Here is a 15,000-nt window from a genome sequence, read left to right as displayed (position 1 = left end):
GCCCACTGACGTCTACAATGCATCACGATCTGACACGTTTTACATTCAGACAGTAGCGGAGGATGATGCAACGGTGGTGGGGGGGGGGGCGTGTAAGCTAGACTCGCTGCCTGTCAGACGCAGCGGCTCAAATGTCTTTCAGGGGGAGAGAAGAGAGAGGCAGAGAATTGCAGAGTAAGGTGTGAAGATGAGGATTTAACTTCAGAACTTTTGTATTAACATTTTTATTGGACATGGGAAGTTGCCATTCCGCACTCACTCTCTGCTATCATTTTAGGCACTGGCGCTGCCTACTGGCAATCATTGTTTTCCCTGGCTATAGAGCACCCACTGAGACCTGAAGCCGATTCTACATGTCTCCTGAATCTCAACAGTTTTCTGAAAAACCTATGTTTCTATATCAGTGGTGCTCAATCTTTTTCATGTCAAGGACCCCCAAAATGATATGCATTTGGCCACGGACCCCCATCAAAATATTTTGTTCCAGGGACCCCCCAGAAGCAAAGATTTGAGTTAAAAATGTTCGCTTTAGAAATATATATATATATATTCAGAAGATTTGCACACATTTTCACGATTTTTCAAAAATAGCAGATCTACAAGCTCATAGCGCGGCACTCGGTGCCGCGCTATGAGCTTGTAGATCTGCTATTTTTGAATAGCCCAAAGTGTAAAATAATACTTTTTAGCTCAAATCTAAAAATGACACAGTTCCAGGTCTTAATGGGTTAAAATAGATTTAGTCACAAGATGGAAAACAACGTATTGCTTTTAGCTATTGATTACATATAAAAATGTCTTATTAGCTGGTTATACAGGGCAATAGAGACAGGCAGGCAAGATAAATCCCACTTTTTCCCCTGATATAGAAACATCCATGGATTAAAGTTCTCATTCACCAAGACTGATTTCAGTCATTTGGATTCCATGGAAGTCAGCATGTCTCCTATGGAAGCATGTTGCGCAGCAAAAATAGCCGATCTACAAGCTCTCAATGCGTCTGCGACGCATTGAGAGCTTGTAGAAAGGCTATTTTCGGTTATTTTAAGATTAGAGCATTTGAAGTGGTCAAACTATAGCAATATGTTCAGAAGCATCTTCCATAATATCTTATCCGTCTCGGATATTTCATATAAAAGCAAAGGTTAAAGCCTGAATTGTGATTTCTTCACATGGTTGGCAGTATGTAGAACAGCAGGAACAATATTACTATAAAACATCCTAATTTTACATATTGTATTCATTGTTTAGGAATCGGCAATAGTGTGTGTGTGGGATCCTTTCACACTGTTTCACAAATCGCACATTAGGACATTTTCAGTCGTGAGATTTAATGTTGCTTTAATCCATGAACATCCCAGACCACCCCAGAGGTCACAATTAAGGACCACCGTGTGCCCTCCTTGTCTCACTCCATCCAGGGTTCTGCTGTCAGCTCGCATTACGCTAAACGCTGCGGCTAATCAGCGCTGCGTGCTGCGCTCTGCCCCGGCCTCTGTTATTATCAACAAAATGCTGAACGCTAATCAGCTCTAATCGACGCAAATAAATGCTAATTCACTTCCAAGACGTGTTCTATTCTAAACTAACCTCATTAAGCCCTTAAGCCCTGTGTTCACACTGCGTCGTACGGTGGTGTGTACGTGTCGCGCGGCGGAAACAGTCGATCGACAAAGCTGGCAAAGGCCTCGGGATGCGGAATGTTTTGCGAGCTTGTAGATTTCCTGTTGTCAAAAAAGAATCACACCCAGTGTGAAGTGGGCGGTGTGTGGTCATCACAACATGACTCACTTAAAAAAAACATAAATGTGTTTTTTTAAAGTCCATACTGCTATTCATAGGGCTGCACATGTGTCATGTGTTTCGCTAGCCAATCACAGTCCTGAATTTGCAAAGTCAGCCAATCACATTACAGCGGGTGCATTTCGCCTTTCCGACATGTTGCCTTTCCGACGTTGACGAACCCTATACCTAACCCTAACCCTAACCCTAACCGCACGCGGAAGCCACTAGTCGGAGTGGCGAGATGTCGGAATGGAAGGAGAACCCCCATTTCAGCTAGTGGTGATGACACTAGCTGTAATGTGATTGGCTGACTTTGCAAAAGTATGGATTTGCATTGACTGTGGAAGGGTTAGGGTTGTAGACTGCGTTGTAGACTATTAGCCAATCGCGGTGCAGGATTGGTCAGTGTCCAAACCTCACTTATAGGGGGGCGGTTACACCGCCCCAATAAATGTATTAAATATTATTACTTATTAAACTGTGTGGATGATACTCAACTAGGTTGCTATGGTTACAGTCTAGTGCTTACTTAGCCTGGTTCCAAACCATAGACCCCGCCCTCTCTCTGAGTGGACCGCCCCCTCTTGGTCTGGCGTTGTAATGTGAGCCTATAGGATATCTTCCATACAAAAAGTACCGTCCAATGAGAGTCGGAGTTGGGGGTGGGTCTTACGACAAGCCAATCATTCAGTGAATACCTGCTAAAACAAGCTGTGCGATGATGTCAGATGCAGGCGGATCTGTGGATCTCTTGTGATTGGTTTAGGGAAATTCTAATCCCCTCCCCCTTGTAATCGCCGACACTGCAGCCAGTGTCAGACTGAAGCTCCAAACGGCTTCAGGCTGATCATCAGGCTAAGTGCTTACTGCTAGTACAGACTATGCGGCCATAGCTGAGTGGTTAGTGAGCCCGCCTAGGGAGCCAGAGGCCCTGGTTGCCCCAGGTTTGATTCCAGGCCAGGTCAGCATATGTGTTGATGAAATGAAATTTGTCCCTGAGCAAGACTCTTAACCCCTAATTGCTCACAGGTTCTCATTGGAAACAAGACCGCAAGGACTTTCATGAACAACCTGTTAAAAGGAATTATCCTTATCATCAAATGGTTCAGGCCGGTCTGGGGGGATCGAACCAGCAACCTTTCGTGTCACAAACACGCTTCTCGAACCTTTAGGCCAGGGGTCTTCAACAGGGGGGTCCGGGACCCCTATGGGGTCCTCAGAGCTACTACAGGGGATCCCCCAACAAAATCTTTGTGTGATAAGATTTTTTTTTTTCACATTAACCACTTTGAACCCTAGCATCCCTTTTCTGAGGAGAACTTTAGCCAAAAATAGCCGATCTACAAGCTCACAACGCCTCGCGCTGCGAGGCGTTGTGAGCTTGTAGATCTGCTATTTTTGGCAAAGAATTATAGGGTGTGTAGAGGGAAAAAAACAGCAAAAAATGATCTGAAACACAATTTTATACAATATAGAGGGGGGTCCCTGCTTCATCTCTCTCTCAGCTAGGGGGTCTTTGGCCTGAAAACGTTGAATACCCCTGGTTTAGGCCATCTCTGCCTGTTATAGTTAAAGTCATAGTGCTTCTTGTGGATTGATTGATTGATTTATTTGAATACTTTATTAGTCAGAAATATAAACATATGTGGTACAGTAAGACATTAAAGGAGTAGTTCACCCAAAAAAAATCACTTATTTTCTATCAATTAGGCTACACACCCCATGAAGCATCATACTTTGATGCTTTCATGGCAAGGAGAATTGAGTCTCCTGCTATTCAGCGTGCTTTACACGAAGCAATAAACACATTAAAGACATTTGAATACAGTTAAACCGTTTGTTTTGAAGACTCAAAAGAATAGAAAATGAGAATCAGTTAACTTATAAAGAGAATACATTTCACAGTGTAGCACAAGGATCAAAACACATCACTAAAGGACACTAAATGACACTAAATGGCACTAAATGACACAGCCAAACAGAGAGTTGGTAGCAGAGTTGCAGTTCTTTTTTCTGGAGGTTTGTTCCATATATATACTCATATATACTCCCTGTCCACCTGAGAGCTCCACAGTCACTTGATTCCTTCAAGAGAGGACTAAAGACTTACCTTTTTAGAAAAGCTTTTCCTTAGCTGGTTTTACCTCTAGGCTTTATGCCACATGTTTTAATAGTTTTACTCTAGTCTCCTAATTGTTGTTTTCTTTTATTGGTGTGATGTCTTTGTTTTTTGTTTTTTGCAATTGCCTTCTGTAGCACTTTGAGATTTCTTGCAAATGTAAAGTGCGTTATAAATAAAATCCATTATTATTATTATTATTATATGTGGTGCATTAAAAAAAGAAACGTAACGCTTCTTCTTCACGCTTTGGCTGTGATTGTGGGTTTCAGAAAGCAGACGAGTCCCAGATTAGATTTCCCACCAGAGCCCACAGAAGCACGGCGTCAGTTCAGATGGGAAATCAAACATTATTATTATCTTAGCCTCTCCTCTGTCTGGAATCATCCCCGTTTCTCTCACTCTTAAAATGTCTGGAATCATCCCCGTTTCTCTCACTGTACCATCCATTAAAATGTCTGGAATCATCCCCGTTTCTCTCACTGTACCATCCATTAAAATGTCTGGAATCATCCCGTCACGCAAAAAAAATGTTGTCATCCCTGATGACATCATTTCATTGTGACGCCCCGTTGGCTTGTTATAGGCTGTTGATAATAGCATGTCTCACCAAACATGCATAACACACAGGAGGTGAGATACAGTCGTTTTCCAAAAAGACGTTAACCAGGAAAGTGAATGGAGGAGTAAATGTTGAGCTCACTCTGTGATCTCCTAAGATGTCTGTGTGAGTGAGCCTGAAATGGTGGCTCATAGGTTGGGGAACAGCGCCATCTAGTGGAAAAACCACTGAAAACACACAACTCGTCATGGGCAGTCAATGAGTTAAAATGTCTGGAATAATTCCTGTCACTCTCACTACACAATCCATGTACATGTAACATTTAAATGGCATTAAACGGCACTCGGTGCCGTGCTATGAGCTTGTAGATCTGCTATTTTTGAATAGCCCCAAAGAAATCTTTTAAAATGACACAGATGTCAGCGTTCCCGGTCTTCAAGAGGTTAATTGACTGATCTCTGCCTCAGTGCCTGATGGCGCTGGCATCACTAGTGCCGGGCGGGCATGGTGGCATGGAGTCCCTGAAGGAACCCATGCCAAAAGCTGAAATGGAGAAGAAGTGTTTTTTTTTTGCCCTTTATGCTGCCAAGCGTCACACATCACAGCCTCAGACACATATGACTCAGGCCGGTCACAGAGACCATGTACATAATCTGTTCCACACGTCTGTCTGTCTGTCTGTCTGTCTGTCTGTCTGTCTGTCTGTCTGTCTGTCTGTCTGTCTGTCTGTCTGTCTGTCTGTCTGCCGCCAAAGGCCAAATCCTTATTTCCATCTTGAGCCTTTTTTGTCGCACAACGGCGTTACTTCGCCGAGAAATTGTAGATTGTCTTATTTTTTCTTTTGCGGAGAGAGAGCGACACCCGGCGTACGCTGGCACAAAGAATAAGCCTTGTCTGGCTGCCTGGCTTCAGGAGACATGGCGGAGTGGGCGTGGCCAGGGATTTGGCAGTGTGTGTGTGAGGAGGTGATTGGAGCCTCGTTTATCTGTTGTGTGATGGTTGGAGAGAAATGCAGCCTCTTGCTGTTCTACTGTACTTAAAGTACATTGTTTAGGTACTTTTACTTTACTGGGGAATTTCCAATTTGCAATACTTCTTACTCCTAAACTTTAGTTACTAGTTACTTTGGAGATATAATGTATTATATTATAAATCTCTACAAGCTCACAACACGTTGCGATGCGACGTGTTGTGAGCTTGTAGATCTGCTATTTTCAAACATTTTAGCACTTTTGCTTTTGGTACTTTAAGTATATTTTGATGCCCATACTTTTGTACTTTTACTCAAGTAACATTTTCAACACAGGCCTTTTACTAGTTTTTTTTAGTAACCCTTATTTTTCACCCGGTGCCAATTTTGTAAGTGATCCTGGGTGCTACACTCCCCCCACCAGCCTAGGGAGCCCAGAGCCAAGATCATGCCTCCTTCAATGCATGAGAGCCAACTGACCTTCTTTTCACCTGACAGGGGGGAGTTTCCCCGGCGTAGCACGTGGAAGGAACACGTTATTCCAACCAGTTCCCTTCCCCTCCATCAGGCGCCCCGGCTGTCATGGGGGAGGCGGTATAGTGACCAGGATTACTACATGTTTTTGTTACATTACATTACAGTCATTTAGCAGACGCTTTTATCCAAAGCGACTTACAATAAGTGCATTCAACATAGGTAGGGAACGAAACTACTAATCACCAGAAGTCTTTTTTTGTGAGGGTATTAACTACCCTGAGAGACACGGGGAGAACATGCAAACTCCACACAGAGTAGGCCGTTTTGCCAACACCACTTAGGGTATGGGCGCTGATGACGCGGAGGAGAAGACACGCCCACAGCGTCCCCGGCGGGAATCAAACCCAGGGCCATCTAGCTGTGAGGCGACAGCGCTACCGACAATGCTACCGACTGCGCCACCGTGCCCTCCAGGCCTTTTACTTGTAACAGAGTATTTCTATATTGTGGTATTGCAACTTTTACTTAAGTAAAATATCTGAGTACATTTTTCCACAACTGGACCTCATGATATACAGTACTGCCTCTGGCCAGACAAGCTAATTGTTGTTTGTTTTTGTTTTTTTCACCTTCAAGTTTAAAGAGATTCATGCTGAATCATGTAGTGAGATCATTAGACGAAAGGACAGTCAGGAGGCGTGCCGGAAGTTGCATGATGATCTTTTGAATCATATTGTGTGTGTGTGTGTGTGTGTGTGTGTGTGTGTGTGTGTGTGTGTGTGTGTGTGTGCGTGTGTGCGTGTGTGTGTGTGTGTGCGTGCGCGCGTGCGTGCGTTTGTACGGAGCTAGACCGATCATCACCACAATTATATTTGCACAACTTGGTAACTCCAACCTTTTTCACATAATACTGTATTTTATATTATTTTGAAATATTTCACTTAAATAATTGTATATTTGATGTCAATGGGTGTCTGTGATGGGCCTGAAACCTTGCCCCAAATTAGGAGTCATTATGTCATAGATATGGTTCCTTCTCTCACCTACAGTCATGAAGTGTGGGTCACGACCGAAAGAATACGATCGTGGATACAAGCGGCTGAAATTAGTTTTCTCAGACGGGTGGCTGGCGTCTCCATTAGAGAGATAGAGGGAACGCCTCATCCTCAGGATGAAGTGGCTGATAAAGAAAAACATCACATGGATGCAACTGGGACGTATCATCAGTGTTGTAGCCTGGGGTCATAGGGTGTTTCGGGTCTCGCAACATACACCCTCGCCCAGGTGACCCAGCCAGGGTTGATCAAGCCCCGACTTACGTCCCAGTAGCACCCACGGTCAGGGAAAGACAGGGCAGTCCGCTTCTCCGGCTAAAGTTGCCCAGGAAAGGGAAGTTTGGAGCTCTCTGCTGGAACTGTTGCCTGTGCGACCCGGCTCCGGACAAGCGGTTGAAAATGGATGTAAGGATGGATGTATTGGATGGAAGGATGGAAGAATGGATGTCACAGATACAGTATATCATAGATAGATGATTGACCCAGTCTGGCTTGTCTCTTCTGTCACAGCGTGGCGTTTCACAATTATTTTCCCAGTGAGCCCATAGTTTTGTAATTGGTCGATAACGTCTAGACTCGGTGTACAAAGAGCATGGGGACGTGTTTGTCTGCAGGTTGCTTCGGGTAGCCGGCGGTACGGCGTTGTGTTAGGATTTAATTGGTTTACAGGTAGCCGGCGGTACGGCGTTGTGTTGGGATTTAATTGGTTTACAGGTAGCCGGCGGTACGGCGTTGTGTTAGGATTACCATTACAATTGGTTTACAGGTTGTAGGTTGTAAGACGCTACGGGACCACGGATTCCGCCGAGGCAGAGTGGGGCGGGATGATGATGATGAATACAGTTGTTGTCGGGCGGGAACCTTGTATCTCCCAAAAACTATACATTTTCAGGAATCGAATAACCTGTGTTCCAATGCAATGGACCCAATGTCCAACTATTTAGACACTAGCTTATACTTTTCATTGGTTCAATATTTATAAAACTCACATACACAATTAACCACTTTCACTTCCAACACGTCTTGGTTCAGACGTTGTGAGCTTGTATGTCGGCTGTTTTCGGTGCTTTTGCACAAACACTGTTTTACGACGAAGGAGGGCGTTAATAATTAACCAAAGAAAGAGAGAAAGCTGAAATATGGACTTACAAGATGTCCGCCTGACAGCGATGTTCTCTTCAGCGGCGGTAGAGCGGCCCGCGGCGCCCCTGGCAGACAGCGCACAAACAGCTCCTCACTTATTTAAGCTCGTCTGGAGGAGAGTGTAAATAAATGAACGCACACGCGCACACACACACACACACACACACACACACACACACACACACACACACACACACACACACACACACACACACACACACACACATTAAATAAATGAACACATGCCGCTGTTGTTGTCGACCTGCAGGTGAGCGTTGTCTCACACACTCTCTGTTTGTGTCTCTCAATTATTCACCTCCCACCTCTCTCTCTCTCTCTCTCTCTCTCTCTCTCTCTCTCTCTCTCTCTCTCTCTCTCTCTACCATTAACCAGTTATGTTATTTTAACCGACATATTAACTCCTTGACTGCCAGAAATAAAACATTATTATGCCACGCCCACTGCTCCTCTCCTTCTCTGGGATCCAAACGGTGACCCGTAGGCGAGCGCACAGCGCCATCTAGTGGAAAACCACTGCACAAACGCAACATCTTGTCATTGGCAGTCAAAGAGTTAAGCCCTCTTGCATCGGGTCTATGACTGATTTGAATCCAAATCATTTTGAATCCCTCATCAAGAACATCTTGGTAGGGAACGGAAGACCTTTGTTAGGACCATGGGGGAAGGGGGGGTTCAGTTTCAGCTTCACCAAGCTGATGGCTGCTCAGACGGTCCTGATGAGTGCTCAGTAAGGGGCAGTGTAGTGTGTTGATGCTCAAGGACACTTCGACACAAAGGGAAAAAAAATGTGTTTCAGATTCAACTTTTTTTGTTGGTCTGCTCTTTTTTCCCTCTACACCTATACCACTTTGCCAAAAATAGCCGATCTACAAGCTCACAACTGCGAGGCGTTGTGAGCTTGTAGATCTGCTATGTTTGGCTAAAGTTCTCCTCAGAAAAGGGATGCTAGGGTTCAAGTGGTTAAGGTAAAAAAAAGAATCATATCACACAAAGATTTGGCGGACCCCCTGTAGTAACTCTGAGGACCCCCTAGGGGTCCCGGACCCCCTGTTGAAGACCCCTGCCTTAAGGTGTTGTGTTTAGGAACAGTAATTGGGGGGAAAGGACCATTACATTTTATTACAATAGTTTATTTTATTGCACTCTGTGCAGTAGCATCATTAGAAACCAGACAGACCTGCATGACTGCATTTCCATTTCCATTAAGCGTATTATTACGAATCCTACATTAACCCATAAAGCCCTATTTAATACTTCAGCTTCATCTAAAATCAAAAAATAGCTCTCAATGTGTTGCATTGTGACGAAAAAAAACATTTTACTTATTGAAGTAAAATGTTAAATACAGGACGTTTTACGTGTAACGGAGTAGTTCTAGGCCTACATTGTGCTATTGATACTTGTACTCAGTAAGTAAACAATCAGCGTGTTCATCACCGGGCTGAAGACGTTTACGAGTTCACAACTTAAAGGAGTAGTTCACGCAAAAAAAAAAATGTTTTAAATGAATTACACACCTCATGAAGCCTTGAATTCATGGAGTTGTTTTTTTGTTTTTGTCCCATTCCCAGACCAATTATTTCGATGACCGGGTGGTTGCTCAGTAGGAGAGTTATTGTCTCAGGAATGTGACAAAAACTAAATGAATATCGATGAATTCATACAGCTCAGTGCAGTGCTCTGTCGGTTAGCATTTTGACTAGCTTATCTGTTTGTGTCAGTTCAGTGCTCTGTCAGTTAGCATTTTGACTAGCTTATCTGTTTGTGTCAGTTCAGTGCTCTGTCAGTTAGCATTTTGACTAGCTTATCTGTTTGTCTCAGTTCAGTGCTCTGTCAGTTAGCATTTTGACTAGCTTATCTGTTTGTGTCAGTTCAGTGCTCTGTCAGTTAGCATTTTGACTAGCTTATCTGTTTGTGTCAGTTCAGTGCTCTGTCAGTTAGCATTTTGACTAGCTTATCTGTTTGTCTCAGTTCAGTGCTCTGTCAGTTAGCATTTTGACTAGCTTATCTGTGGATTAGAAAGGGCTCAGTTAAAGCACTGCTCTCTGGGGCTTAACACGCAGCTGCATTCAGCAGATATACTCTGATCCACACACACACTTAACAAAGTGCAAGAACCTGGTAAATGGTACGGACCCTAATTAAGATGATCAGTAATCACTAATTAAAATGCCTAGTAAAGGGTACTGCTGACAGGTGGCACTGTGTACGTACGTGCTGTGACAAATATGGCCCTCCCCTTCCCTCTCCGGAATACAGTCAGATTGTGCTCAGTTCGTTCAGATCAGGGGTGGGGAACTTTGATGATTGAGAGGGCCACTATACAGTACTTCCACACTCACTCCACAGGGCCACATTGCATATACTGTGGGGCCATTCTATGTCACACAAAAGTAGCAAAAATAGCCGATCTACAAGCTCAAAACGCGTCGCGCTGCGACGCGTTTTGAGCTTGTAGATCTGCTATTTTTGCTACTTTTGGAATTGGAATCCAGATTTTGTTTTGCTATTTTTTATTGGAATCCTGAAAATTTTCATTTAATTTCAAATGCATTTAGTTATACTTATGTTAATTTTAAGAACTTAAATACAAATACATGGGACATAAAAATACAATAGAATTTTAACACTAGTCATTAAGCTACTAATATAGACCGAAGTAATTAAAGCGGGTCATGTTAGGAATCATAACAGCTGAAATCAATAATATGTCAGTATTCCCATGTTAACCTGTGGGCCGCATTAAGTGAAGGTGGGGGCCGCATGTGGGCCCCGGGCCGCCAGTTGCCCATGTATGGTTTAGATGCTCGACAAAGACGGTGGTGCATGGGCAGGTACTTTTACCACTGTGCCAACCCGAGCGCCTACATTTATTTTTTCTTGTCTGTTTGCAGTGAACTGCTTCAGTAGGTTGAGCTTAAGGGCCCGGCATCCGCCTTTGAAATGTAGTCTATATAGGAAGTAAAAGTTCATATGAATGGCCTGTGGTTTCGCTGTTTCACCCCTGCTGGTGTCAGAAGCAATAACGCTCTATTCAAGCGGATGGGGTTTTGCCTGAACGTTACACTTGAGTTTATTACCTTAATAAAACATTGTCATAAATACTATATGCTTCCAGTCGCTAGCTTAAAGTCTTCTTTCAATCACCATGATATGCGTTTCGGTAAATTATGGTCCCATTCATTTAAACATTGTTGATAAAGTAGGGTATGCAGTAGGAGGGGCGTGGCTACGTTGTGGTGATTTGATTGACACGCTATACAACCAACAGCATTAATTCCCCACCCCCTGCTCTGGTCCCAACCAATAGCATTCATTTCCATGCTCATAGGATATAGAAAGATGGCGGATTGGAAATCGTTGAAATATAGGCTTTATGTACGGTCTGTAGAGTCTATGGGCGTAAATCTGTCCCTATGGTTGAGCTTCAGCGGGTTGGGCATCAGTGCAGGGACGTGCACAGATAGACTCTAGGTGGTGCTAGAGCACCTGCCCTTTGCCCGCTTGACCAGAAGTGCCCTTTTTCAGTTTACAGCAGGGGTCTTCAACGGGGGGTCCGGGACCCCTAGGGGGGTCCTCAGAGTTACTACAGGGGGTCCGGCAAATCTTTATGTGGTATGATTTTTCTTTTTACCATAACCACTCGAAACCTAGCATCCCTTTTCTGAGGAGAACTTTAGCCAAAAATAGCAGATCTACAAGCTCACAACGCCTCGCGCTGCGAGGCGTTGTGGGCTTGTAGATCTGCTATTTTTGGCAAAGAGTTATAGGTGTAGCGGGGAAAAAGAGCAGCAAAAGTTTATCTGAAAATTGTATACAATATAGAGGGGGTCCCTCACCGCCTCTCAGCTAGGGGGTCCTTGGCCTGAAAACGTTGAAGACCCCTGGTTTACAGTATGTAGCCCATGGTGACATCGATCAATTCTGGATTAAAAGCTTCTAATATGTTAACAATTCCCCAAAATGTGCGTTGTTGCAATTTTCTTCTATAAATCTCACACTACTAAGGCAGCAAGGTGCCCTTTTTTTTTTCACTTGAGCACCTGCCCCTCAAAATGTCTGTGCACGCCACTGCTTCAGCGGGTTGGGCTTCAAGGCTGATTCATTGTGAGCTTGTAGATCTGCTATTTTCCTATTTCAAAAAACAAAAACGTTTTTTATTTATGGGATTTTTAGATTTTTCTTTTCTTATCTTTTAATATAATAATAGCAAACTGTTTTTAGCTACTCACGACCCATAGAAAACGTGTCCCGACACTTTGTGGGTCCAGAACCAGCGTGTGGTTACACTGCACAGAATCCCATCAGCTTTAAGTGGCTTCAAATGGCTTTGGGATCGGCTGGCTCCCGTCCGTGAAAAATGAATATTAGATACAGACGGTACCATTTATTACCATGAAGGGACATCTGAGCTGAAAATAACCCGCACAACCCCAGCACACACACACACACACACACACACACACACACACACACACACACACACACACACACACACACACACACACACACACACACACACACACGCGTTTGTATTACTGTACTTATGACGACATAGACATTTTAGGACGCCGATTTAATTAATTCTTAGCCTTTTTTTTTTGCGGCCATTTTCAACCCTAGCGCTAAAGCCGTAAACATAGCCGATCTATAAGCGCACAGCGCATTGCATTGAGACGCACCGTGAGCTTGTAGATCAGGCAACCAGCCACCAGCGTGTGACTAAATGGACAGTAGATCAAGCATAACTCTAATGCTGTAGAGACACACACACACACACACACACACACACACACACACACACACACACACACACACACACACACACACACACACATACACACACACACACACAGGTTTCTATTACTATACTTGTGAGGACATCAACACTTTAGGACAGCCATGTTATGAATGCCATAAAAAATGCCATTTTTAACCGTAAGCCTAAAGCCGAAAAACAGCCGATCTATAAGCTTATAGATCGGCTATTTTTCGGTGCATGACACTGGCGCGCAACTAAGTATAAATCATGTTGAACTCTAATTCCAATCCCTAAACCTAACCTCTAAATGTCTAATCCTGACCTGAATGTTTTTCTAATTGTAAACGTATCTCTAAAACACTTTTTTTTAAAACTATAAAACAACCATTTGTCTTGTGAGGACCAGGAAAACTGTCCTCACAATGTATATTTCTTCAAATTCTACTATACTTGGTCCTCGCAAGTATAGTAATACAAACACACACACACACACACACACACACACACACACACACACACACACACACACACACACACACACACACACACACACACACACACACACACACACACACACACACACACACGCACACACACTCAAGCCCACCAGGAGAGGATGTCGAGCAGTTCGTCACCGTGGCTGAAAGTCATCGAAGCAAACAGACTTTACCCGAGGAAGAGAGAGATGAACATAGAGAGAGAGAGAGAGAGGCACGCACGCACGCACGCACGCACGCACGCACGCACGCACGCACGCACGCACGCACGCACGCACGCACGCACGCGCGCGCACACACAGGCACAGAGAGAGCGAGATAGGGAGAGAAACAGAAAGAGAGGGAGAGACACAGCAAGAGAGAGGGAGAGGGAGAGGGAGAGGGAGAGAGAGAAAGAAAGAGAGAGGAGGGGCTGCAGTGGTTGGGGAGAAAGAGCAAAGAGAGAGAAAAAAAAGAAGACGGTTCATTTGTATTCAAATCCAGTTCTTCCAGGAGTCAGTCCATTCTGTACAGTGTGAATGTATGGTAGATATACTGTCCATTCTGAGTGAAGAATCCAGTACAGTGTGAATGTATGGTAGATATACTGTCCATTCTGAGAGAAGAATACAGTACAGTGTGAATGTATGGTAGATATACTGTCCATTCTGAGTGAAGAATACAGTACAGTGTGAATGTATGGTAGATATACTGTCCATTCTGAGAGAAGAATACAGTACAGTGTGAATGTATGGTAGATATACTGTCCATTCTGAGTGAAGAATACAGTACAGTGTGAATGTATGGTAGATATACTGTCCATTCTGAGTGAAGAATACAGTACAGTGTGAATGTATGGTAGATATACTGTCCATTCTGAGTGAAGAATACAGTACAGTGTGAATGTATGGTAGATATACTGTCCATTCTGAGTAAAGAATACAGTACAATGTGAATATATGGTAGATATACTGTCCATTCTGAGTAAAGAATACAGTACAATGTGAATATATGGTAGATATACTGTCCATTCTGAGTAAAGAATACAGTACAATGTGAATATATGGTAGATATACTGTCCATTCTGAGTAAAGAATACAGTACAATGTGAATATATGGTAGATATACTGTCCATTCTGAGTAAAGAATACACTACAGTGTGAATGTATGGTAGATATACTGTCCATTCTGAGTGAAGAATACAGTACAGTGTGAATGTATACTGTACACCAGTGGTTTTCAACCTTTTTCGCGTCAAGGACCCCCAAATTGACACATATTAGCCCACGGACCCCCATTTGAAAAGATATGCCAGGGACTCAACCATTTTGAATTCTTGGGGGTCCCAGTCTACACTGTATCACCATCATCCGTGTTCATTTAACTCTGAGAGTGTACAAATGGAACCAAATGGACCCGTTAGGGTCCATTTGGTTCCATTTGTACACTCTCAGAGTTACAGACATATAAAGGTCAATTTGGTTCCTGATTATTAATTTGGCTGGGGACCCCCTGGAACCCCCTCAGGGACCACTGGTTGAGAACCACTGCTGTCCACAACTCACTGCATCGCTTTGTGAGCTTCTACGATTTCACTGAGGTCTGTTGCAATCCTTTCACTACTTTTCAG

The 15,000-nt window shown here is 43.7% G+C and overlaps 1 protein-coding gene across 1 annotated transcript in view; it reads left to right on the top strand.

Annotated features, from left to right (window-relative positions):
• The window catches only part of gria4b (glutamate receptor, ionotropic, AMPA 4b), a gene marked incomplete at both ends in the record, with an annotated part of 207,734 nt that overhangs the window by 173,497 nt on the left and 19,237 nt on the right, over nt 1–15,000 (top strand). The gene's annotated exons all lie outside the window — the stretch shown is intronic.

The sequence above is a fragment of the Gymnoscopelus microlampas genome, assembly GCF_963454915.1.
Source record: "Gymnoscopelus microlampas genome assembly, chromosome: 12".
NCBI classification, from domain to species: domain Eukaryota; kingdom Metazoa; phylum Chordata; class Actinopteri; order Myctophiformes; family Myctophidae; genus Gymnoscopelus; species Gymnoscopelus microlampas.
Note: the sequence above shows the minus strand (reverse complement) of the source record. Positions and strands in the feature narration are given on the sequence as shown.